Genomic DNA, 27839 nt, shown 5'->3' on the forward strand with positions numbered 1-27839 from the left:
TACTAAGCTATCAGTTTTCCCAGAAACTTAGAAGTCATGTGGTAAAATAGAAAAAAAAACCCACTAGGCTTAGAATTACAAGACCTGGATTTGAATTTTGTCTCTGCTACTTACTTGCTGTGTAACCCTGGAAGTCACTTAATATCACTAAGCCTCAGCCTTCTCTCCTATTAAAAAAATAGGAATAGTAATACCAGTATTAGTTACTTTGCAGTCTGAAAAAGCACATGTAAAAATATGGTTTCTTATTACCACTGTTGTTATTATTATCAGAGTTGTTCTCAGAACCCAGATTTTTCCCAAGGGATTGAAAAATCTCATGTTAATTTAAGTTGCTGTGTTTCATATTCAGAATATGAAGTAATCCCTAGTCATTTCCCTTTCCCTGGCTTACCTATATGAGCTCAGCATTGCTGACAGTTATTTCTATTAGTGATGTTTTTTTAAGAAAGAGTGAACCTGAATGTAACCAGAAAGATTTTTCATTGATGGACGATTCTGTTATGTCATCAGCCAAAATAACATAATATCAGTCCACTGGATGATACTCTGCCAAAATGACTCAAAAGAAGGGGTGGAAACCATGTTAAATACCTAGGAAAGAAAAACTGCTGTGGTTTACTGCCTTTGTCACCAGACAACTAGATTGCTTGCAAAGAGTGACAAACACAAAAGCAATGGAAGTGAGGGCAGCATCCATCTTAGATTAAATGCACTGCAACAGTAAATGATGAGGACCATAGTTATGTGTCACCTTAACATCTTCGACATGAGAGAACCGCTCGGAGCATCCATTCAGTCACCTTAACCATGCCATGTCACACCGCAAATACCAACCAAGGGTCAGGCAGTGTCACAGCAAAAAACAAACAAACAAACCAAAAAACAACAGGCATTTCTGCTGTGAAATTCCTCAAGCAGAATGTGTGAAGTGGGGTAGGAAATCTACATGAAACATTTAAAACTGATGTCATTCAATTCAATTTAACAAACATCTATTTCATGCCTACGACATGAAAGGGGCAATACTTGGCACTGAGGGAAGCGACAGAGGCCATACTTTCAAGCAATCAGCAATCTGTTCAGGAAGATAAGACAAAATTATAAGACATAATGCATTCAGTAAAATACAACAAAAGAATGATCTAAATGCAAAGAAATCCACGGAAATTGTTACAAAAAATTTGAGAAATGACAGATGACTTTCAACAAGGGGTACAGGGAAGGCTTCATGGGGAAGATATTGATCCTTCAAGGAAGAAAAGGATTTCAAAAAGCAGAGAGAAGAGAAAGGAGTCCACTGAGGCACTGGGAGATAAGGAATGGGGTAAGGAGTGGGGTAAACGTACAGTGAAGGGAAAAAACAAAGTAATGCCTAGTGGTCTAGTCGATCTAGACTGAATGTGGAGGTAGCATGGTTTAATAGATTTAGAACTAGAAGGGACCTTAGAGTAGAGACCACCTAAGAGTCTAACCTCTTCATTTTACTGATAAGGAAACTGAGTGCCACAGAGGTAAAGTTACTTGCCCAGGGTCAATGAGTAGGAAGCTGCAGAACTGATATTTGAATCCAGGAGGGGAAGTGAATGGAGTGCCAGACTGGAGTCAGGAAGACTCATCTTCCTGAATTCAAATATGGCCTCAGACACTTATTAGCTGTATGACCCTGGGCAATTCACTTAGCCTCATTTTCCTCATCTGTAAAACAAGCTAGAGAAGGAAAATAGCAAACTACTCCAGTAACTTTGCCAGCAAAACCCCAAATGTGGTAATGAAGCATTAGAAATGACTGCAAAACAACCGAACATCAACCTCTGCCTCCAAATCTAGAAGGGTTTTCTTTTTTGTTTTAATACTGTACCATATTGACTTATTCATGGAGTAGTGTGCAACAAGGCTGGAATAAGGCTAAGGCAGACCCTGAGTTAGTATTTTATCCTAAAATAAAGAGGGAGCTACTAAAGATTTGTGAGCAGGATACTGACATAACCAGATCTGTGAGTCATCTTGCTGTGTGATGTGCTGTTTTCTATTACATTCAGTTCAGTGTTATGTTTCAAGCAACTGTGCTAAAGAATAGACCAGAATTTTCATCCTAATTTTGTAGACAAGATAATTGAGATCACTTCAAGCTCATGTTCTCTCCTCTGCAAAATGAGGGGGTTGGCCTAGATGACCTTTATAGTCACTTTCAGCTCTCAATTCATGGTGCTAAGTCTGATCATATAAGGCCAAAATTCTAAATTACTGATTTCAATTTCTCTACAAGGCTATTCCCTATCTTTATTTGGAGGGGGGTTCAAAGAGAGGGAGGATATTCTTTGAAAAATTATCCCTAGTGATAAAATTCTGGTCCAGATAAGAGTATATATACCTTGCCTCTGGCTTCACTGATCTCATCAAATTTTGTTTCATATTTCTGGTTCACATCTGTAAGTAAGAGGTTTTTTTTAATTATACTTTTCATCTAGTAATGTTGTGGGGTGGGGGGAAGCATCATCTTCCTTTCAAAAGAAACATTAAAGGATACCAAAGTCATCCAAGGTAAACTAGGAGAACTCTTTCTATTGGTTCCTTACTGACAGACATTCCTCCCAGTTCTGTAATCATTATCAGACATGAAAAAAAGATTATCTGGGGGAACAAAAATTACACAGTGAAAAAAAAATTGAAGACTCCAAACACAGGCTCCTTGACCCTACTAAAAGAAGTGGAAGAAGGAAGAAGGTGATTGCTTCTAATTTTATTCAAGCCAAGATGGATTTCTTGTTTTTTGCTATATTTGCCACATAGGTTTGAGGAAACATCAAAATAGTAATGAATATATTTCTATATTTAACAAATGAAAATGATGCTTTTATCATTCATTCAGCTATAAAGTCATTTTTTTCTAATTCTAAGTTCATCTTGGGAAAAAAAAACACAAACCCATATAATATTGCTGGTATATTGGACATGGCAATTTGTGATCTAATTCAGCAGATATGATATGTATAATTAAAAAGCAATTCCCAATAACCTCAAAGACTAAATTTAATTTATCCCAATTAAAGACAGAATTCACTAATGCTCAAAACTCTCTGTAGTTATCAAACTCCTAGGATCTTAGGATTTAGAGCTGGAAGAGTCCTTATAGATTGTCTGCTCCACCTCCTCAATTGACAGGTCAGGCAACTGAGGCTCCAAAAAATCAAATGACTTGTCTGAGAGCACACAGGTAGTAAAGTTGGAGGAACTAGGATTTGAACCCAGGATTTGAACTTCTGATTCTTAGGGCAGCTAGATGTCAGTTACTGTGTGGGTGGTCTGGAGTCAGGAAAACTCATTGTCCTGAGTTCAAATTCGGCCTCAGACACTTACTAGCAAGTCACTTAACCCTGTTTGCCTCAGTTTCCTCACCTGTAAAATGAGATGGAGAAGGAAATGGTAAATGATTCCAGTATCTCTACCAAGAAAATCCCAAATGAGGTCAAGAAGAGTCAAACATGACTGAAATGACTGAACAACAACTTCTGATTCTAAATACTCTTCCTACCATACTAAGGCCTCTTTAGAATTTGGTGTTGTTTTTCGCAAAATAGACAAGAGGAAAAGCAGAAAGAGCACTAGTCACTGGTTCTGGATTCAAATACCAGTTCTACCACTTAACTATTTTTGTTGACCCCAGGCAGTGGACCTTTCATGACCTCTTCACTACCTCCTTTTCTTCATCTGTAAAATGAAAGAAATGGATTAGATGACCCCTGATGTTCTTTGCAACCATAATCGATGATCCTTTTGGTGTACACCTCAAAAGCCTGCTCTTTGTCATTATAACCAAACAACAGGCACAGTTGGCTTTATTTCACAATTTAATGATTCACTACAAGGTTCATCTGGATACTTCTAGATGGGTTTCTTCCTGTAGGGACTCCAACAGTATGCCAGTTAGTTCTGAATTATTTCCATTCCACTCACAGGCAAATACCTCTCTTCAAAACTCCTTGACAGTCGCCAAGGTGAGAAAGCTTACATAATAAAGAGGCATCTGTTTGTATGTTGCTTAGTATCAGAAAATTCACCCAATTTCCTGAATTAGTAAGATTTCCTAACAGCCCTGCCAAGCCAAATAGCTTTTGTGAAGTATAAAGGCATTTATTAGTTCTATGATTTTATCATTAAAAAGGCCTAGCCTTTAGAGGTCAATAGTCGCTCATTCATTAAAGCATTTAATAAATGGTAAGGGCCTACTATGTGCAAGGTATTCTGGAGTCAGCTGAAGATGCATTATTGTAATGCTTTAGGAAATGAGTCTCTGAAGCATCAGTCTGGGTATTTGGAATAAATGAAAGTCACTTTAAATAGGAATGTCTCTGAGCAGCTTTTCACTGGCAGGCAGGAGTGGAGGGTGGGGAGGGGGGTGGGGGGGAGGGGAATGAAATTCAGTGTGGACTAAGCCCCATTCATATTGATAATCTTCAAAGCTATACTTATAGCTTAAAGAGTCCATGGACATTTTTCTTTCTTCTTTTTTTCTTTTGCTTTCAAGAATACATCACATCAAAAAAATGTTTCGTGGGGTCTCCAACTATGTAAATGTATTTTCAGCATCAATATTCAAAAAAAAATCTATGGCTATTAATAAAGAAGATATTCAATGAACAACTACGTAATGCTAAACATATCCTACAGATTAGGAATGGAAACTCCTGCTATCTTGCTCAAATTATGGCTTTATTATTTCCATACATGCTTTCAGCTGCACAACTACATCCCTATTGTCCCCTCACCATTTAACAGAGAACAGAAACCATTTAACAAAGGCTTACACACTTATGTAAACAAATGAACATTCTATAATGGGGCTGACAGAGCACTTGCTCTCCTGATTCACAAAAGAAGTAGTCCTCCCCTTCCTTGAAAGAATCCACATAGGAGGAACTCAAAACAGGTCACCAGGAAACACATATATTATAAAAGCCTCATTTCCACTTAACACCAGTTGCTTTGGGAACCAATTCAGTTCATTTCAAAAACATCTTTTTTCCTATTAGCTGAGGAAAGGTGGAAAAAAATCCCCTACTTTTTATCCAATGTGGGTTATCTTCCTTCTAAGCCACATTTGGCTCAGGTTTAAGCTTAGAACAAGATAGGAATGGTGTTAGACCCTACATAGAGAAAATGAGTTCATTTTTTAAACCTCCCTTATCTAAATTCAGAATTAACTTAATTCCTTCAGGTAAAATTGTATCTGTATGAGCCAAAATTTGATTCCAAACTGTAGAATAATTGATGAATTCAGTCACACCAGTGGCTATCTTAGTAACTAACAAATATACATGGGCCATTTTTTTCCCTGTCATCCAAGGCAGACTAGGAGAACTCTTTCTATTGGTTCTTTATTGACAGATATTCCTCCGAGTTCTGTAATCATTATCAGACATGAAAAAAAGATTATCTGGGGGAACAAAAATTACACAGTGAAAAAAATTTTGGAAGACTCCAAACACAGGCTCCTTGACCCTACTGGAAGAAACAGAAGAAGGAAGAAAAGCAAAAAGTGGACAGAAATAATAAGAGCTAACATTTACACAGCACTTAATATGTACCAGGCACTGTGCTAAGTGCTTCAAAATTATTATTCCATTTGAGCTTTACAACAGCCCTGGGAAGTGTGCCATTATTATCCCCATTTTACTTAAGCAAATAGAAGTTAAGTGACTTGTCCAAGGTCACAAAGCTACTAAGTGCCTGAGGGCGAATTTGAACTCAGGTGTCCTTGACTCCAGGCCCACCTAGCTGTCCTTCATTACTTTTAGTCTCAAGGTCCAGAGTTACCCAACCCAACCAAAATTTTAATTTGCCCCCATTTAAATGCCATATGGTTTCTGTAGTGAGAATATTCTTGGCCATGAATTTAACCACCCCAAATCTCTCACATTTGAAAGTGACAAATTCAAATGCTAAGAAAAGCAGAGAAGGCTGGGGCTCCCAAATGGAAAACTGTCTTATAGTACGAATGAATGAATGAAAAAGCATTTATTAAGTACTTATGAGCAAGGCACTCTGTTAAGTGTTGGGGAAACAAAAAGTCAGTTCCTAAACTCAAGAAGCTCACATCCTAACGAGGGGGACAGCGTACAGAAAGTTTCAGCTCTACATCAGATGGAAAAATCCCTTAGTCCTCAAGATACAGCAACAAAGCTGTATTTTGTTTAATATAATTTCTACATTTCTGATGTTGAACCAACTAACAATGTCAAAGACTCCGGTGGCAGAAACTTTTGTTGTAAGTAGCTATGGCTGCAGCACCCACAAGAACAGGAGTCAGGACACATCTCCACAGGTGTTGTTTCCTGGAATAATGGAGTCACCTGGGGAAAGGTGGACGGAAGGTGGTATTGGTGGTGGCAAGGAAGGTGAACCCCTTCTCCGTGGTGACTGTTTCCTTTAATGATGGCCACAGGGTCTGGTCTAGAAACATGACCAGTAGTCTGAGGGGCACAACTAGGCCCAAAAATCTTGGTGCAAGGTCCTGGCCATCAGGATCTGCTGGAAAGTAGTAGTCAAGGTAATTGTGGCATTGATTTTCCTGGCACATGGTGCTTCCTCACTCTCCCTGAGAGGGCCTTGCTACTTCAGGTAGGCAGACATGCTAGCCCTATATATAGCTTCAGGGGTGGTGGATACGGTTTCAGCCTTGAAGTCAGAAAGATCCAAGTTCAAATCCCAGGTAAAATCTGCATGACTTTGAATGAGACATTATCTTTACCTCTGTCTCCTCATCTATAATGGGGATTGGACGTTTCAGCTGGATGGAATTGGCATCTAACCTGTAGGTGGCTGGAGCCAAACAGAGCAGGCTAGAGACAGGAATCAAACAGAAGTTTAATTTCAAAGTGATGGAAACAGCTTACAAGCAAAGACACATGTGCCAGGACCCCACGTCTAGTAGGAGGGGGGAATCCGCTTTAGTGTGGTTGAACCTTGATTTACATACTTGTGGCTAGACAAATAATCAAACAGCAGAGTGTAGCAACAATAGTGGAACACAGCAGTAAGAGTGAGGCCATTCATAGCAGGTTTTCATGTTTGTGCCTGTTGGTGCTTACCCAAACTGAGGGACCATCAGTTCCAGAAGGTGAGCGCAAAGGATTGTTGTTATGCCAAGCTTAGGGCACAGCTTGTTTGCTGGGCCTTAGCTCTGGAAAACAGGGTGTCTCCTAATATCTTGATAGACTCAATGACCTTTAAGGTGCCTTTTGGTTCTTAATCTAGGATGCTATAAGCTAGGATCTTCCAGATCCTCAGAGATGCCAGGTGGTGGCATTGAAGGAACAACTAGGCTAGCAGCCCAAAGACTAATGTCCAAGTTCAGGTCTGTTCCATAATACCTAAATAAACTTGGATGAGTTGTTTACACTCTGGATTTTAATTTCCTTATTTATAAAAAGGGGGATTGGCCTAAGGTCCCTTAGAGCTAGGAATCCTATGATACGTGTTCCTGATCAATCCTGTGGTTCTAGCAATGGCAAGCTGATTCCTGGGTGCCCCACCACCATATATGACTGTTGCTGCACCAGGCCTCCTCACAGGCTGCTGTCACTGTAGAAGGGTCAGAAGTAGATGGAGAAGACACTGGAGAGGTTTTAAAAGAGGTGGGTGGCGTCAAAGGATTATGTCTATTCCTAAAGTGTCTGTAACCAGGAATCACATGGATCAGACAAGTAAATAAATAAAAACATTGAACAGTAGAATAGGGTAAAGGCAAAGGAGATCACTGTCAGCTAGGAGAATGATGAACACAGCACCTAGACATTAAAGAAAAAGGATTTAAAATGGTAGAGAAAATGTCCTAAGAAGGGGGCACAGCTGTCACAAATGCACATAGGATGAGACCATCTAGTACACCACTCTTACTGGAATGCTAAATGTATAATGGGGAATGGGATGAAAAGTTGGAACCCAACTGTGAAGGTGTAAAAGTCAGGCTAAGAAATTTTTATTTTACCCTACAGGCAACAGGAAATCACTGGAGGTAATGTGGTTAGGGGTGGACTTTTAAATCAGGGAAGCTGTTCTGGCACCCATGTAAAGGAAAGAGGGGAAAGAGTAGAGGATGGAAAAAGAAAGATCAGTTAGAAGACTATTACAATAGTCCAGTCAATTAGTGATTCAACAAAAATTGGTTTGGTGCCACACTGAGAATGCAAAGAAAGGCTCTAAATGAGCTCACAAACAAATGGGGGTGGGACAACATCCAAATATCTCTGTGTGTGAAACATCTTAAGTGGCAGGTAATCTCAAAGCAGTAAGGGGAGGGCAAAAGCCTCCTGAAAAAGGTGAGATCTGAACAGAGTTTTAAAGGAATCTAGGGGAATTAGGAGTTGGAGTGAGGAAGAAAACATTCCAGATATGGGAAAGAGTGACAGGTAAGGAGTTGGGGGATAGAGTATCCCATGTGAGGAACAGCAAATAAGTCAGTATAGCTATACTGTATAGTGCATTTGGGGGAGTAAAAATATAAGAAGAGTGAAGAGGTAGAAAAAGAGCAGATTGGAAAGGGCTTTGAATGCCAAACAGGATTTTATATTTGATCCTAAAAGTAAGAGGGAGCTGTTGGAGTTTATTGAGTTGGCAGAGGGAGAGGGTTAAATGGTCATAGATGCTTTAGGAAAATCACTGGCAACTGAGTGGAAGACAGATTGAATTAGGCATTCTTGAGTGGAGATTAAGGTTGCTTCTGACAGATATTGAACAGAACTTAGCAAATAATTGGATGAGGTAGGTGAGAAGGAAAAAACGAAGATGAATTCTCAAGCTTGGGTGACTTGGAGGATATTAATGCCATCAAAACAATTTGGAAAGTTAGGAAGAAAGTGGGAAGATGATAAACTGAGTTTGGGACAAGTTGAATTTGAGGTACCATCAGGATATACAGGGAGAAATACATTGCAGACTGTTGGAAATATAAAAACATTCATCAAAGGAGAAATTGGAACTGAAGATAAAATTTGGGATTCATTTTCATAGAGATGATAACTAAAGTCAGAGAAATTTATGGTGCCTCCAGCTAAAAAGAGCCTAGAAAGGCAAAGAAGGCATAGGAATGGTCCTTGGGGGATATTCACATTTAGAGAACTGAAGGTGGGGAATGAACAATTAAGACACTTAGAAGGAACAGTCAGGGAGGTAGGAGGTGAACCAGGAAGAGACAAGTTTCCATGAAGCCAAAGAAAGAGAGAGCATCAATGAGTCAATGGTCAACACTTGTCAAATACTATAAAAAACATCCCCCAAAATGAAGACTTACAAAAAATGCACTGAATTTAGCAATTAAGATGTCACAGGAGACCATAGTCCAGAATTGTGAGTTCACTGATGAAGTACTCTCCTGAACAATGCAGATCAGTAACTATTCTTCCACTTATAGTATTATAGAGTTGTCTTGGGGAAAGCAATTTCAACAGAGGTGGGGTAGAGAGCCTAATTTACATTTGTTTAAGAATGAGTGGGTGATAAAGAAAGCTACAGGTAAAGGCTACTCTCTTTAGAAGTTTAGTAGTGAATGGCCAGGACGTATAAAATAAAGTTCGAGAGGATCAAATGGTCAAGGAAAGATTTGGACTTTTCTTGTGCTTGATTTTTAAACAGAATTATAGGATCAAAGATTTGGAGCAAGAGGAGAGCTAAGACAACATTGAGTCCAACCCTCTCATTTTGTAGATAAGGAAAAACTGGGAAGATATGAGCAAACCATAGCCAAAAAGAACTAATAAACAAAAATGGGGGAGGGGGAGACACAGAGAGACAGTGAGAGAAAAACAGAGACAGAGAAAGAGAGAGAGAGAGAGAGAGAGAGAGAGAGAGAGAGAGAGAGAGAGAGAGAGAGAGAGAGAGATGGAACAAGGTGTCATAAAAAATATAGGATGAGAGAGCAAGGATATGTAGAGTGTGGCAAGGAGGAAGGGCACCTCATTCTCTGAGACTGGAGGAAAGGAGTAAAGGATGGATGAAGATATATAGAGGTATGTGATTAAGTGCTAAATTATGTGGTATAGGCTGTGGGTTATAAGAGTTCAAAGGAGAGGGAGATTAATGAGGACTACAAGAATCAGCCAAGATTCCAGGGACTTGAGCTAGGCCTTGATGGATGGGTAGGATTTGGATCCACAGCAGGGAAGGGAGGGCAGCAAACAATGGAGCATGACCAAAACTTATGATTCAATATGATATGGAAAACATGTGCAGATGCAGCATAAATGGAGATGAGGATATTATGACACGTACAACTCACCGAAGTGCAGCAGCCCACAGGTAAAATGTGCTTTCCACATTGATTTCAGGGAAGATATTGTTACCAAGAGAATTTTAACACTAGCATTTTCTGACCTAATTGGGTTTGAATTTTCTATCTTAATGTTGCATTCATGTGGTTTCCTGCACTTCATAATTTAACATTTGTAAGAGAAAAAATGCAGTTGTGAAACCCAAATAAGGCACCACATTCAGAGGCAGGCAGCCAGCTGCTAACCAGAGTGACATCCAAGCATCATTCAAAGTGTCGCTCTCAGCTCAGCTTCAGAAAGATGATGTTTAGAAATAAGGGGAAAAATAAATGCCACTAAATATAAACAGCAGTTACAGATTTCACAGGGGAAAGGGTGGCAGGTAAGGCATCTATGCCATGAAAGGCAGCAGGGACACTATAGATTTCCTATATAAAATGAAATAGCAAAAGCCTAAATTAAGCTTCTTTGTCATTTTTAATCGGCTCATTCTGTAACTGTATTACATCTTGCCATCCCTTAAATGGAGGTACATTATTACCCTTAGAAAATGCCATTTCTCACTTAGCAAAGAACTGGATCATTAGTATCCATAGTAGCAAGTAACTCCACAAGTTGAAGCTGGAAAACTCAGCAATTTTGCAAATAACCCTTTCCCAAGGCAAGTCATTCATTCACTATATGAGTGATGTTTGAAAAAAAAGTGTTATTATTTAATTCATTTTACTACTTGTATACATTGTGAGGGGGAGGCAGTTCTAAGGGCACATAGGGTGGTACAATTGTTTTTATGATCTAATACAGTTTTAATACTTATTGCTATGGCTAGTTTCAGGGGTAGTTTATTTCCTTCCTAAAGCATCCAACCACTTCCATCCAACTAGCTAAAGTTGCCACCCAAGGAGTAAAGGACATTGGATGCTCCGAATAAGAGGTAACTTCCCACCCATTTCATGCGGAAGAACCGCAAAAGATTATCAGATCTAGAGCTGGGAGAGTCCCTAGAAAGCACCTAATTAAAATGACTTGGTCAAGGCCACACATATAGTCAGGAGAAAAGTCAGATTTAATCCCAGGTTCTCTGACAATAAATGCACAGCTCTCACTAAAATCCATGCTGTCTAGCTCTAGCCAAGCCTTCTATCTACTCTTTATATAAGGAAGGAAGAAAGCATTTATTAAGTGCCTATTATCTGTCTAACAGTTTACAAATTTATTTCATTTGATCTTTACAACAACTCTGGAAAGTAGGTAATATTATCTCCATTTTGCAGATGAAGAAACTGAGGCAGACAGAGAGTAAATGACTTGTCCTAGGTCACATAGTTAATAAGAATCTGAGGTCACATTTGAACTCAGGTCCTCCTGACTCCAGCTCTCCCCCTTCTATCCACTGTGCTACCTCACTGTCTAAGATAACTGGTCTATTTCCACATCTTTGTAGAGTCTTTGCTCTATGCCTGTAATCTCAATCTGTCTGTCTGTCTGTCTGTCTCTCCCCTTCTCCCTCTGTCTCTCTCCTCTCTCTCTGTGTCTCTCAGTCCCTCTGTCTCTGTCTGTCTCTCTCTGTCTCTCAGTCTCTCTCTCTCTTTCTGACTCTCCATCTCTCTCAGTCTCTCTCTCTCATTTTCTCTCTCTCTCTCTCTCTCTCTCTCTCTCTCTCTCTCTCTCTGTCTCTCTCTCTCTCTCTCTCTCTCTCTCTTTCTCTCTCTCTCTCCTTTATCCCTACGTCTTGAAGCTTCCACAGTTACTTTCAAAGGTTAGTTCAAGTACTGCTTCTTTCAATATTCCCTTCCTGGTTCCCCCAGTTGTTAACCCTGCCCTTATAACATTGTACTTATTTTGCTTATATCTCACTATAAACATGTTATTACCACCCCCGCCCCAGTAGAATGCAAGCTCCATGAGAGGAGATTCCATCCCAAGTTTTGTCTTCATACCCCCAGTGACCAGCAAAGCGCCTGGCACATAGCTGTTATTTAATAGTTGCTTGCTGATAAAGTGACTAACTGACTGACTCATTATCAGATATTCAAATCGAAAAAAAGGAATCTCCCTTCATGATAAGATCATAGGTCTAGAGCTGGAAGGAGCTTCTGAGGCCATCTAGCCCAACTCTCTCAAACTTATCTGTTTTATACATGAGGAAACTGAAGCTCAGTGAAAAGTCCAAAAAGTGGTATCAGAGGTAGGATTTGAACCAGCTCCTAGTCTTTGTTTTGTTAATCCTGGTATTCTCAGCTAAAATGGCAGCTGGTCATGATTCTTCCTATCAACAAATAAAGTTTATTCAGACGGTATCATTTTGTTGATTTCTGAAACAAACACACGGTGTACTGGGTTATATTACTTGGATTTTTCATTAAGAAAACAAATCCTCCAATATCCTACTGCTTGTGTTGGACAGAAATAGTTACACACTGTAATAAGATGTTCAGGCACACAAAATAAATGAGAGGTAATGAAATTAAAAGCCAATATGCACCAAGCCCTTCAGTTCAGAAGACTTACCTAAAATCCTGTATGTTTCAAGATCATTCATGCAGCCCTCTGTCTACCTCTGCTCTCTTTCTCACTGGGTGCAGCTGAACTTCTCCTGAGGCCTGGGAATAAACTCTTTCATTGTGCTCCAATATACTGTAGCATACCAAAAACAAAAACAATCAAGACAAGATGTCAGAATGAAAATGCCACTTCAAGTGTTTATTCGGTGGCTCCGGGGAAATCCCTGGCCTTTCTCAAATATGTATCTTATAACCTCAAACAAGCATGTTCATCACTACCACACAAGTTATCAGACAACTGATCTGCATCAAGTCCTTTTGGGGTAACTTTTAGTGACAACCTAAAACATCTGAAAATATTTTTTAAGCCCCAAGGAAGTGAGCATTAATAAATTAAATGAGCATCGAGGTATGCATGCTCCATTGAGACTCTAGTTAACAAAAATGAAGGCTTACTTTTGGAAAGAAATCAAATATGCAAATGGAGAAGAGATTATCTTTCAGAGTACCATTCTCATTTTTTAAAACTTTGTGCGAGGTCTGAATGTCTGCCTAACAACATGGAAGAGTTTAGCTCCAAAATGTGCAAGGAGTTAGATGCTTCAAATTAATTTTCTTTCATTCAATAAACATGTATGAAAGCACTTACTATGGGTAAAACACAATGTTAAGTATATTGAGAAGAATACAAAGATGAACAAAACACAGGCCCAGCCTTGTGGAAGATAATGGGAGGGGTTTTTTGGGACCTCATCTGTGGTATCAACAGTGTTTGGAAGTTCTAGTGTAGAAATCCCCCTCCAGCAATGCAGGTTTGCAGTTCCTTGGTAATTTATAACCTTAGTTGTTAGGGGCAATGAAAAAAGCTAAGTGTCTCACCATGATTCACATGGCTAGTTTATGTGTCAAGGGGCAACACCTGAACTCGGGGTAATCCTGACTCAAAGGTAAGACTTCTATGTAATGTACCAGGCTTCCTCTCAGTATAGGAGGTAAGTCATGAAATTAAAATTAACGCTTAAGTGTGAGAAACATCATTTAGAGAGCTACCAAGGGTCTCGGGATAACCTCTTTCAGCATGCCACATTGTAACATAGCAAAAGACTTGTAAAGGATTATCAGAATGATTTAAAGTATTATTAATATCTTGATACGAGGTTTGTTTAAATGCTAAGAAGATAATAAGGTAATAAGGAAGGAGAATTTTCCATTTCAATTTAGAAACAGAAAGTTTATAGGTTTGGGTTGTTTGACTCAATTGTGATAAAATCTCCTCTGTGTAAATTTAAAAGTTAGTCTACATTATGAATTTTAAATGCCGTGTTAAGAAGATGCATGCCTCTTGTCCCCCACTCACAGCAGCCACTTGAGCCTACATAGCAGAGCCACTACAGGCCAATATGACTATGAAAAGCTCTTTTTTTTACCTTGTATTCACAATGCTCATGTGAGATGGAGAGCAAGCCTAAATGATTTTTTTCTAGTGGTTCCATTAAAGTTGCTTTTTAGCTTTGTTTTGAAGAAATAATATAAAGTATTACCTGCATTTTTTAAGGCTAACATGTTTGCTCTTTCCATTTTAATCAGGAAAGTAGGCTGGGTACAGTTTTCAGCCCTTGCTCAGAGCCAAGGATGAGCTGCCAGTCATCCCTGACCTCCAATCTCTATCCTCTCTGCTCCTAAGCTTCTGAGTCAATTATTAATATTCTCACTTCAAGTGTGTCAACCTTAAACTAAGAAATATAATGCCTGTTTACTGCACATAATTAGCTAATATTTGGAAAGCCCTGTGAAAATGAAATTGTTTGATTTTCTGAAACTCCACCCCTCACCCCTCTGGACTTTATATATGGTCCTGCTCAGGCACAACAGAACCCTTTAATAAATACTTTCTGATGATGATGAAAATGATAACATAGATAAGTGAAAGTAATCAGATTGATTCAAGTGACTTAAGTTGAACTCTATTGCGAAGCCAATGGATAGAACGGAGGGGATAAAATTATCTGAAAATGGCTGAGAGAAGTTTGGGTGTTTTCATGTCCTTCTACGTTTGAAGGATGAAGATAGATCCCCAACACTATCATCTGATCTTCTGATGTAACCTAAGGACCCTTGGGCTTTGCCACACACAGTACTGCAGCACCAATGGGCATTTATCATATATTCCCAGCTAGTCCACCTGCTCTGTATCTGAACTGTCTTTTATGTGCTGTCTCCCCCAATTAGAGCGTGAGTTCCTTCAGAGCAAGGACCGACTCCCTTTTTTTACTCATAGTCTTGCCGCTTAGGACAGCTTGGCACATAGTAAGTGCTTAATAAATGCTTTTTTCATTCATTCATGCAATGAATTTCTACAATGAAGTCGGATTGTAAGGATTTCACCTGTTCTTGGAACTCTAGTCAGCTCTTTTCACTAATTCAGCTCCCACTCAAATGTTTGAGGAACAGCTAACATATTGATACATGATTAAATCAGCCTAAATCAGGAATTCTGAAAAATAACAAACTGTCTTTATCTTGCCTCCACCATGGAAACTGAAATTTTACAGGGGAAATATTCAGATTCATGATGAATTAAGACCTAGATATGGGCTTACATTTTAGTTCCATAAAAACAGCTCCAGCAAAACATTACTCAGAAACGTTAATGCTATAGGAACAGATGCAAAGAAAGGGGAGGTGGAGCCTGCCAGGAGGAGAGCAAGGGTTAAGCACCAAAAGAGAAGGGTGTTGGGGCTCAGGACTTTTGGTGGGCTACGTTACAACGTCTTATTCAAAATTATTACAAAACTTCAAAGTTCTGCTGGATATGCCTGGACTTTATACTAAATCCTTTATGCCATTTAAATGTAATTAAAACATTTTTTTCTCTTAAACCTTATCAATAGCATTATATATAATTCATTGTAGGGTTCTCTTTTGAGCCCTGTGTAATGTGTAGATATACACACATTTACTTTTCCTGAAATTAAAAAAAATTGGTGAAATTCATCAGTACGTTGTACTCTTTTCATGTGTCTCCTCAAGCAATCTCTTAGAGGCAGAATGGCTTTATGATACCATGATGCCCTTTTCCAGGGGTAAAAACCAGGTTTGTAGTGGGAAAGAGATTATACTGCTTATTGAGAAGAATTAAACTAATCTCACTTGAAAGTGTCTCTCGTTACAATGATTATTTATTTCCACAGAGATAGGGAGGAAGAGCTGCAAGTGATATGTTATGTGAATTATAACCAGCTCGAAATTACACCTGCTTTTGGGGAACCTAACATTAGTTGTATAAAAGAAACCTCCTGATAATTTTTCAGACCTCATTTTAAATAAGAATTCCAACCTATACCTCTGTCAAACATTTTTTTTCACCAGAGCTGTTAATAAATAGTAAAATTAAGTGCTGAGAATTTCTTATCCCCCAAACTACCTGCCTGACAGGAAGAGCCTGACAGGCCTTAAGTGACTTAGACAAAACTCCAAAAAAGAAAAAGAACAAACAAACCAACCAACTTTCAAGAGACCTGGATAAGTCACAAATTTGCCTGATTAACAGAATTGGGACCATACAGAGAGGTTTGATGCTATGCAGTGGCTGTTTTTTTTTAATTAAGTTTCCATTTGCTCAGCTATTTTGTGTTTTTTTTTTTTAATTGGAAAAGTATGAGAAAAGGCAGCACTGATATTTCAGATAAAGTGGAATCCAAGAGACGCGCATTCTGGATCTGGAGTCACGAAAGACTGGAGTTCAAATCTCATCTCCAAACCTCATGGCTGGTTGTATGATGACACGTAAGTCAGTTAACCTCTCTGAGCATTACTTTCCCCATGAGTAAAAAGATGATAAAGATCCAAAGTCAGGAGGATCCTATGACATAAGCTACATAAAGCAGTTTCTAAACCATAAAAGGCTACACCAATGCCACACCTGTTCTCACTGCAGTTACTGGTATGATGATGGTGGTGCCTACACCGGGACGCAAGCTTTCTGGACTTCAGTCTCCTATCTGCAAGAGGAAAGGGGTCGAACTAGTATCTGTATGAGTGTGTTTCTATTTCTTCCAGTAGTGTACCTATTGTTGGTCACTGAACAAAGATCATACATCGAGACTCAACATTTAAATTCATGTTTTTAGATGGCCTAAGACCTATATGAATCTTTGTACTCTCTGTTTTATCATCCACCACTAAATCATCATCACTGGGAATGAACAAGGAGGCCCCTTAGGGCAGAGTGCCACTTCATATTTCTGTTTATTCTGTGGCCAAAAAAATCCATCACTGGACAAGATGGAGGACTAGACTTTTTCTCTGGTCCCCATGACCTCTCAGACCTCTCCAAAACAGAAAATATGCATCAAAGATAAAGCACCACTAGCTGTCTTCATAGCCCAGAATGCCCAGGATCCAAAAGAAGGTTTTAAAAATTACCCTGATGCTGATATTCACCAACCCTGAGCTCACTCAGCACCCCTCCCCTACCTCCCACTACCAGCAGCACCCACTAGCAGACCCAAATACCCAACATAGGCTTACAACAAAACTTCAATCCACTCATACCCCATCAGGCTCCCTCTTTACAGTGTTGTGGAGAACTCATGCCCAGACCAGGACAAACATCCAATACAAGCTCAGCACTATAGGAGCAATAACCACTAACTCTTAGTACCAATTCTGCAAAGCTCTGAAATCCAGGGGCCAGGGCAAACAAGCCCCTGACAACAGTGTGGTAGCTCTTTCAACTGCTAGGGTCAGGCCACTGGTAGTTCCTCTGAATTAGAGAGGGAGTAGGACAGGACACCAGAGTGGGGGTGCAGTTGGGGTTGGGGGGTGGGAAGTGAAGCAGACACAGTAGGAAGGCATGTTTCTGCAACACTCCACTAAGCCTGAGAGAAATAGCTCAGCATCCAGCTGGACCAGTTCTGATCACCCAAAAGTTACTTGGGACAGAAGCCTAGGCTGGTGAACTACGAATTGAAGAGGCTGATACACTTTGAGATCTAGCTCCACAGGGGAGGGAGTCAGACAGTAAATAGGGGGAAGATGGCGGATGGAGGGAAAGACTGAAATTTCCTAAGCGATTTCAGGAAAAAGAAAACTCAAAGAACCTGAACATAATAAGCAGACAAACCAGCACAGAAAACCTTAACAACTGAAGTAAATATAGCCTCCAGATTTAGTAAATGAGTTCAAGCATCTATAAACAAATTATTGTTGATTAGTCATTTCAGTGGTGTCCAACTCTTTGTGACCCCTTTGGGGGTTTTCTTGGCAAAGATACTTAAGCGGTTTGTTATTTTCTTCTCCAGCTCATTTTACCGGTGAGGAAACTGAGGCAAACAGAGTTAAGTGATTTGCCCAGGGTCACAGCACTAGTAAGTGTCTGAGACTGGATTCGAACTTAGGTCTTCCTGACTCCAGGCCTGGCACTCTACCCACTGTGCCATCTTGCTGCTCTATAAATAAATACCACAAAAAAAGGAAAATGATCTAACACTGGATGAGACAGAGGATTCTGTAGAATGTGAGAACATGGAACCACAATCCACTATTCCTGAGTGGTTCAAAAGAGAAATTAGAATTATGACAGCAAGATTTATGGCCTGCACAGCAAACTAATGGACAGAATAGAAAAACTGGAATTTGCAATTGCAGGTCTCACCAAAAAAACAAAACCAAACCCAAAGAGTGAACAATAGATTGAGAATGTAAATGTACAGAAATGAAGGCTAACATAAAAGAAAAGAAGCCAAAAAAACAATAAAATTAAGAGAAAATATGCTTATTACAAGGAAAACACACTGATTTCAAAGAAAAGATACAAAAGGACAACCTGAGGATCACAGATCTTTCAAAAAACATGACAGGACAAAAAACTTTAACTCTATAACAGAGGAAATTATAGAAGAGAACTGCCCAGAGCTTCTGAAAACAGAAAATGAAATACCAATTGAAAGAAGTCACAGATCACCTCCAGAAAAGAAACATTGCTACAAACTCCAAGACACACAATGTTTAAATTAACCATTCAAATCTGAAACAATAATCAGGAGAATGACCTTCAAATACAAAGGAAAGGAAATTTGAATAATACAAGACTATTCCGTACCCACCAGAAAACACAGGAAGGAATGGAATAATGTGTTCATAAGAGCAATAGATGTCAGGATGCAGTCCAAGGTGACCTACACTTTGCAAATATGAGAATAATCATAAGTGAAAAAAAGATGAATGTTCAATAATAAAAAGGAGTTTGAGATATTTTTAGAAAGAAAACCAGAACTGAAGAGATTACTTGTTTTTTTTTTTTTAACAAAAATGAAGGAAGAGTGAATAAATTCAGCAGCCAAGGACAGAAACAGCAGAGAGACAAGTAAGAGACCAGGCACAACAGAAAAGGGGAATCTATGGAGCAAGTTCTACAAGGCAGTGGCAGAAATTGCTTAGAGGGAAGAGTCTAGAATAGATACATTAGAAGCTTTGATTACAAGAATACAAGGGGAAAAAAAGAGAAAGTCTAGACAATTATAGGGTCACAAATCAGAATGAGGATCTAGAATAGCTAGAAAGAGAAGATGGATGATGAAGAGTGGGAGAAATCTTTTTTGAAAAGGGGTACAAAAATTAAATTTAAAAATTTTATGAACAGGACTAGTTGAAGAGAAGGAGAGGAAGAGGCAATCTATTTGAATAAAAAAGGGAGAAAGAGAAGAGGGAACAAAATAACCAGATAAAAACACTAGAGATAAAGTAACTAATAAGCAAAACCCAAAAAGGAAAGGGGTAACAAACAAGAAGAGGGGATCTAGGATGAGAGAGAGAGAGACAGGGAGAACAGGGCCACCTTAAAAGATTAAGGTAAAGTAACTGAAGAAACATAGTACTGTGTTTATGTCAGAAGAAGGGGAAATAATCATAACTTTAAAATATATTTGAGATAGATGAAGGAAAATATGAACTTAATTCATAACTTTAAATGTGAATGGATTAAAAATCCAATAAAATGAAAAAGAACAACATATTGTATAAGAAAACAAAACCCTAAGATTTGTTGCTTACAAGAAACACATTTAAAAAACAAAGATATACAAAATAAAACTGAGGGTATGGAAAAAATTGCTATTTATAAAATAAATCCAAAAAAGCAGGAATTGCAATCATGTTATCTGACAAAACAAAAACAAACATTCAAAAAATAATAGTGGGTAAACAAACAAAATCTGTCACTAGTAGTTAAACTTCATGATGAGTTTCTCTTTACTTAGCTAGGTTGGGCCTTCAACAGAAGACATATAGTCTGACACTGAGCCCACACTGGGAGTCTTTCCAGCTTTCTTAAAATGTGGTAGAATTTAAGCTTTCCTTGCACAGTCTTTAAGAATGCAAGCTCACCTCTATGCCATGACAAGGCATCCAAGTAGGACTTTTGTGAACGAAAACATTTTTATGAAAGGAAAATGTCAAAATATAGTAGAATTCAATTATAGCGGCTCATTCCCATATTGATTCACCTATACCATAAATCAAATCACCTCTCTTATAACTTCTCTCTTTCTCTCTCTCTCTCCTCTCACCACACACACATGCATATATGTGCACACACAGAAGCATGCATACACACACACACACACACACACACACACACACACACCCTAGGTTGACATAATAGGATTTTTATGTGCTGGCTTTCTAGCCACTGTAGATCTCTATTGAATAACATAGTTGAATTTTGTTCAAATGATTTTAAATATTCTGGGAAAGGAATATAGTCCTTTCAAAAATTAGAAGCAAGTATGCAGGAACTTATTAGCTTTAGGACCCTGAAACTTAGCCTCTCTATTCCACAGTTTCCTCATCTGTTAAATAAGGGGTTTTCAAGTAGTTAATCTACTAGGCTTTTTCCAGCTCTAAAAGTCTGATCCTAGGGAAAAAAGATGGTAACTTCCTTTCAGTCCAATTTCTTTTTTAAGTATGCATTTCTCATAACTTCCTCTTCCCTTAGTATCACACTCACCTTTGCCCCTTTGCTTACACACAGTACTTAACAACCTTATAACAAATATAATAAATTACTGTTTACTTCTTCAATCTTTGTTCAGTCATCCCATTTCCCTGACATATTTGTTTGCCACCAGTGTTATGTATCTTTAATGCTAAGAACTGAGAAGGTGAGTTCTAGATCTGCTGAACTCACTTTTTACAACGTCCAAGCACACAAGCTGAGCCCAAAAGCTTAAAAATGCATTATCAGTACTTTTGCTAAAGCTAATGATGGATCATACTCAGTAATTCAAACTTCAAACATGACTCACTGCTAAAATATGAATCCCATGACAAAGCACTCTGGTGAGTTTCAGTATTTTTTTTCAATTTATTTTTAGCTGTGGTTATTTAATGATCCCTTGGGAACTAAAATCTAAGTCTATATGCTCTCCCAGCCCAGGCCTGTCTACATGATGCCAAAAACAACTGTTTAAAAAGTACAAGGTTCAACTTTACTGATGGCTGAATTTTCATGATTACAACCTGTTTCACAGATAGCTTTCTCTGAACTGGCTGACTTTTCAAGGAAATTAGCTCTTAAATTTATATAATGCTGCCTTCACAACTAATGAGAACTAGTTGTTTTCACATTGTGTATATATAGGCTAAATCTCGAGAAATTAGGTAGCTAGATGGCACAATGGACAGAACACTGGACCTGGAGTAAAGAAGACCTCAGAATTCAAATCTGGTCTCAGATATTTACTACTGATGTAACCCTGGGCAAGTAATTTAAACTTCTCGGTTTCCTTAACTGTAAAATGAGTTGACAGCACTTACCTCACAGGGTTGTTGTGAGGATTAAACCAGATATTTGTAAAGCACTTTGCAATCCTCAAAATACTATATAAAAACTAGTTATTATGATGATCTGGCAATCAATAATTTTGGCACATATTTCAAATGCTAAAGCATCCATAATTCTGCAGGTCTGTCTGCCCTTACACATGTATAATATCATATATAAATTATCCTAAAATCAGTGGTGGCAGTATAACCTGGGTTGCATGTCTAAGTAAATAACAAGCTGAATGAAGCATCACCATGGTGGCTTCCACTTTTAAATTAAAAACAGAGAAATACAAGAAGTGGACCTGTGACTGTATCCATATAGAGAACTTCCAGGTGAACAAACTTCTTCCAGCAATGCAGGTTGACATCTCTTTTTACCTTATAGTGTTAAAATTACCTAGTACACTGGAGGATTAATTGACTTGCCCAAGATTACATGGTGAGTGTGTGTAAGAAAGGAGACTTGAATCTGGGTCTTTCTGACTTCAAAAAGTCAAATCTCTATCTACTACACTGTTTACTTTCTTAAAACAATTCTCACTTGTAAAGATGGAAATCTCTTAAGAAAAGAAACAGTATCAGGTTTTCTCAGTGGAAAGTGCTAATATCTCTTGCAAGTGAGGGCTATTAAATAGAACTTGACAAGAAAAACCTTGTTACTATACAAATACTTTGGAAATCCAATGGATATGTGATCTCTTAATGTGTCCCCACCAATGATCCAGGTTGCCAACCACCCATGATTGCCTACCCTGGGCAACTCTTGTCCTTGTCCTAATAAAACTATACAAAATGATTTTTAATTTTTCTTTTAAATAATTAAGCCATTATTCATTGTGTGGCTGCCTTTCTCTGACATATAAAATGTAGAAAGTCAAAGAAATTAACTCTGCACTTCTGCCTAACAGGAGTTCACAAAGACATTGCGTCTGAAATTAGTAAACCTCTTGCACTTTGCTGTGAAAATCATCCTTATTTTACCAGCAGGGCAATGCCTATAATCAACAGGCCAAGAAAAGTGTTCCTCTTTCCATGGGACAAAATAATTTTCTTTTGTTTTAACTATTAAGATTATGACCACAACCAGTGGAAACCACAATACTGGAAACAAAGACTCATGAAAAGGAAACACCACAAAGCCTGCTGACATTTATAAATCTAACTGTGGCAAGAAGTTACTTTTTTCATAAAGGCATATGATACATTATGAAAAGCTTTTTGTTTGTTTTGCCACTTTAAAACACCATGTATTAGTAATATATCAATATATAAGCTGCTACCTTCTAAACTGCTATTGGAACAGTGTGAGAAGGCAATAAAATTCCTTTGTCTTATAATACAAAGAGGCAATGATGTTTAATAAAATATTTTTAATGTACTTTTAGAAGTTAATCTTATTCATTTTAGAAAAGAATGATAAAATGAGGTGAAGGGAGGGCAGGAGGAAGGGAGGAAAAGAAGAAGGAAGGGAGTAAAAGAGGAAGGGAGGAAGGAAGAAATTATTAAGTGCTTACTATGCACCAGGCACTGTGCTGGTGGTTAATGGTTACAATGCTTCCTGACCACATCAGATCATCAAATGACAAACTTTAGAAGTAACACAGTATAATTTTTTTTTAAAAAAAAGCTTCTGAGTCAAATGACCTAGGTTCCTATCCCACCTCAATTATTACCTGTGTGATCTTGAATAAATCTCTGAAACCTTCTGGCTCTCAGGTCCTATTCTGTGAAATGACCTCCTATGTTCCTTTTAGCTCTCTAAATCTATGAAACTGTGATCTTATTTTTTCCAAGTTAGTTAGGATGTTAGGATGGAAACCTGATGATACTTCACTGAAAAAAGGGTTCCCCTATGCCTACGCCTGTTTTCTAAGCACCACACACCCTGTCCAGGTTCAGAACCAAATGCTCTCGTAAGATTTTGTGATTATTATAGTTAGATCACAGTTATGTTACATTAGGTTATAGTTTTCAAATCAGCAGATTAGTAAGCAACACTAACCTTGACTGGATATCCAATACCTCTGTATTCATTTTTTAAAAAAAATTTAAATGGCAGCTCATTAATTCAGACACATTCATAATTTATTTTAAAAAATTAAACAAATAAAAAAACTCCCAACAGCTCCAAACATAGGTTGGACTAATGTTTTTATTTGTGGTACAAGATATATTCTAGATAGGTTTTCAGAGTATAAATAAAAGTTTTAAGGGAAATGTTTAACTTCTCTATTATTTCAAAGGACTTATTGAACTTGCTCATGTGGGTGCTCCTGCCAATGACAACACAGATTATAACCGAGGTATGCTTTTTCATTCAGTGAGATTTTGATCTACGTGCTCCTATAAGTACTTCACATGGGGATTCACACAATGAGCTTCATGCATTTTTAATTATTAAGTTTTATTTTTAATTTATGAAATAAAACAGGCATTTCCATAACACAGTACAACAACAACAAAAAAGATAATTGCACATGAAACTGCAAATCTACTGGTTGTCCACTGGTCATTTATCATCTACACTGACCTAATTTCCAATCATACATCTCTCTGATGATTTTTTAAAATTTTCACAATTCTTAATTGCTAATGTGTTGCCAAATTGTGATCATCACCCTAGTTCAAGCCCCTGTCACCTCTTGCCTGGACTAATGTAATAGCCTTCTAATAAGATAAAACTCTCTACTCTAATCCATCCTCTACTTAGCTGACAAAGTGATTTTCCTAAAGCACAGACTCAGCTGACCGTGTCACCCACTACTCAACAAACTCCAGTGGCTCCCTGTTACCTCCACAATCAAATATAAATGCCTCTGTTTGACATTTAAATCTCCTTATAACTTTTCTCCTTTCTCTCTTTCTAGTCCCTTTATGCCACACTTCAACTATTGGACTTGCAGTAGGAAGACCTGAGTTCGAATCCTGCCTCAGACACTGAGCATCTGTTTGACCCAGGACAAGTCAATTAACACCTCTTTGCTTCAGTTCTCTCAACTGTAAAATGAAGACAAGAGTACCTTTGCTTTGCAAGTCTTAAAGCACTATACAAACTGCTAATTATTATTATTATTATTGTTAATCATCATTATACAGATACACTAGTTTACTTATTTACGTGTTGTTCCTTGAATATGATACTCTATCTTCTCTCTATGACACTGCACTGGCTGGCCCCATGCCTTTATTAATGCTCTATTCTATCCCAGTCGTGTTTTCAGTTCTCTGGCTTCTTTCAAATTTTGTAGTAGGCAGACCATCCCTCTTCCACAGATATATGCAGTCTCCTCAGTTACTAAGGCCTTTCTCAAGATTACCTCCTATATACTCTGTATAGATCTTGTGTATCCCTAGTTATTTATATGTAGTCTTTCCCATTAGAAAGTGAGCTCCTTAAAGGCAGGCACTGTTTTATCTTTCTTTATATCCCCAGAGCTTGGCACAAAGTCGGTGTTAATGCTTCTTTCTGATTGGCTGGTATGATGATTTTTAAACACAACTTTTTATGTATAACTGACATGTTAATCAGATGAAATTGACGTCTCTTCTCCTAAAATTTCTTATAGTATTTTGCCAGGCTCTCCTTTGCTACTATCACATTCTACCTTGTGTCTTCTTTATTTGTGCATATATTTAATCTTCTTTACAAGACTATAAATGTCTTAAAGGCAGGGACTATGTCACTTGTCTTCTTAGTGTCCCCATTGCTTAGCAGAAGGTTTTGCACATGGAAGGCTATTAATTTTAATTTTTGTCAAACTGAAATGAATTGTTAATTACAAATTATTAATATGGTCATTAAAAATAGCCAAAAGAACTCAACTACAAATCATGTGTTAGTATGGTGTGAGTTTTTCTATGGTATTAAAGTTTTTTTTTAATCAAAACCTCCCTCCATTTAAAATATTTATTAGCTTAAGCTTCATTAATTCAGACAGTTCTTCCCTGAAATTACTACAAATTAATGATGTTTTCCTACTACTTTATTCTTTATGAAAGAGGACCTGCCTACTTGAGTGCTCAGGTCTACCTGCTAAAGACCAATCAATAAAAGTTCCACTGCCTCCAACACAGATAACTAGCTAACAACATCTGATGTGAAAAGGGCAAATGTTTCATTCTAAATATATTTATTTCCTGTTCCACAGTAGAAAAACTTGGAATTCTCTAGTGACAGGAAGATTAATAAGCATATGAGTGTGTCCAGCGTTCAAAATAAAACCCCCAAAATATGTACTAATTCCACCATCCTCCTCCCCCAAATACATACAATACACCTTACACACCTAAACCCAATGCCTCTGCTCTGGTTGTGCCAGTCTCCTTACTATCTCCAAAACTCCTCACATTCTTTGGCACTTCATCTGTTCAATATTTTTATCAATGATTTAAATGAAGGCATAAACAGCAGTTTCATTGAATTTGAAGATGACAGAGCTGGGAGGAATAGCGAATACATCAGAGGACACAGTTAGGATCTAGAAAACTTCTGACAGGCTAAAACAGAGGTTCCCAAGCTTATTTGGCATACCTCCTCCTTTAAAAAATTACTTAGCACCCCCCTGGAAAACTACTTTCTTTAACCCTTTAATGTTTTTTTTGCAATTTGCATCATTTCAAAAATATAAAATATATTTTTTAAAAATGACACAACTTAAATTTAAAAATTTATTGAAAATTTGTGTTTTTTTCCTGCATTGAAATTTTGGTGACTCAGTATGGTGTCATGTAACCATATAGTATCGTAATATAAACAAGTCATTACATGCACATATTCCTGTGGACTTCCCGACAATGTGCAACACGCTCACCTGCCAACACTTGCTTGTTAAGACCAGTCTGCAGATTTGACCACCGATCACTTAAAACTTGCATTTTGTGTGTTTATTTGGAAAATAATGTAAAACACATATGAATGGTTTCTCAAAATTTTCTTCTCTTCTCTCCTTATGCTTCCACCACTCCCTTATTTTTATTCAACAAACCCCAATTGCACCCAAGGCTACTACTACCCTCCTGGATTGTTCCAGCATCCCCCCAGGGGGCTGTATCTCCCACTTTGGGAACTAAGAACAATTGGCCCAACCCAACAAGATGGAATTTAATAGTGATAAATGGAAAGTTTTACACTTGGTTAGAAAAAAAATCAACTGTAAATGGAGATAGGGAAAAAGTTTGATGAGGCTAAGCAATAGTTCATATGAAAATGACTGTTATTACATTATGCTGTAAACTCAGCAATTTAACTGATGGTCTCTATCACAAGGGTTTTCAAACAGAAACCGGATAAACACTTTCTGGCGGTATTGCAAGGAAGAGAAAGGGAATAAGCATTTATATAGTGTCTACCATGTGTTAGACACTATGTTAAAAGCTTTACAAATATGATATCATTTGATCCTCACAAATAAATCATAAGATGAGTACTGTTATTATCCCCATTTTACAATTGAGGAAACTGAGGAAAACGGAGATTAAGTGACTTGCCCAGGGTAACACAGCTAGCAAGTGTCTGAGGCAGAACTTGAACTTGAGTTTTCTTGATTCCAGGTACAGCATTTTAGCCACTGGCCCCCTCACTGCCTCAAGAAGGTTCCTATTCAATTACTGATTGAACTACAAGGCCAGGTACTGACTGGACTATTAATGCCACACAACTACTGACATTCTATGATTTGGATACTGCTAAGGGAAATAGACTGTATTTCAGAGTGACTAATTAAAATGTCCTTCTATCCTGCATAGACACAGAGACGGGTAAATTCATACAATCTCACAGTCAGACATCATTTCAGAAACCATCCAATCTAACCTGTAACCAAATAAGAACCCCTCTATAATTCCCTCAGAGAGAAGGAAAATAGGTGTCATCGTGAATATGGAACACTGATCCTGGGAGAAGGAAGACCTGAGTTGGAATCTGACCCCAGGTGTGCTCCTGGGCAAGTGATTTAATATCTCTATGCTTCAGTTTCCTAATATATAAAATGGAGTAGTAAGAGTAGTACTTCACAGGGCTGATGTATGGTTCCAATGAGATAATATATGTAAAGTGCTTTGCAAACCTTTAAACACAATATTAATGATATTAAGACCTCCAGTGGAAGGAGAGCCTTCAATGATAAACCATTACATTCTGATAGAAGCTAAAAAGGATTCTAAGTGCATAGAGAATCACTAGAAGCCTGTCTAATACTCTCTAAATATGCTTTGCAAAGGCACTATTTGTTACTGTTAC

The 27839-nt window shown here is 38.0% G+C and overlaps 1 protein-coding gene across 5 annotated transcripts in view; it reads right to left on the reverse strand.

The window, feature by feature from the left end:
- The window catches only part of ATXN1 (ataxin 1), a 528710-nt gene that overhangs the window by 391578 nt on the left and 109293 nt on the right, over window positions 1-27839 (reverse strand). For 4 of the 5 annotated variants that reach the window (XM_036759701.1, XM_036759708.1, XM_036759682.1 and 1 more), the window contains one exon: window positions 12780-12905. The exons of the other annotated variant lie outside the window; for it this stretch is intronic. The gene's annotated coding sequence lies outside the window, so the exon portion shown is untranslated. The remainder of the gene's footprint in view (window positions 1-12779; window positions 12906-27839) is intronic. 5 annotated transcript variants of the gene reach the window in all.

Source organism: Trichosurus vulpecula, chromosome 1, assembly GCF_011100635.1.
Source record: "Trichosurus vulpecula isolate mTriVul1 chromosome 1, mTriVul1.pri, whole genome shotgun sequence".
NCBI lineage: Eukaryota > Metazoa > Chordata > Mammalia > Diprotodontia > Phalangeridae > Trichosurus > Trichosurus vulpecula.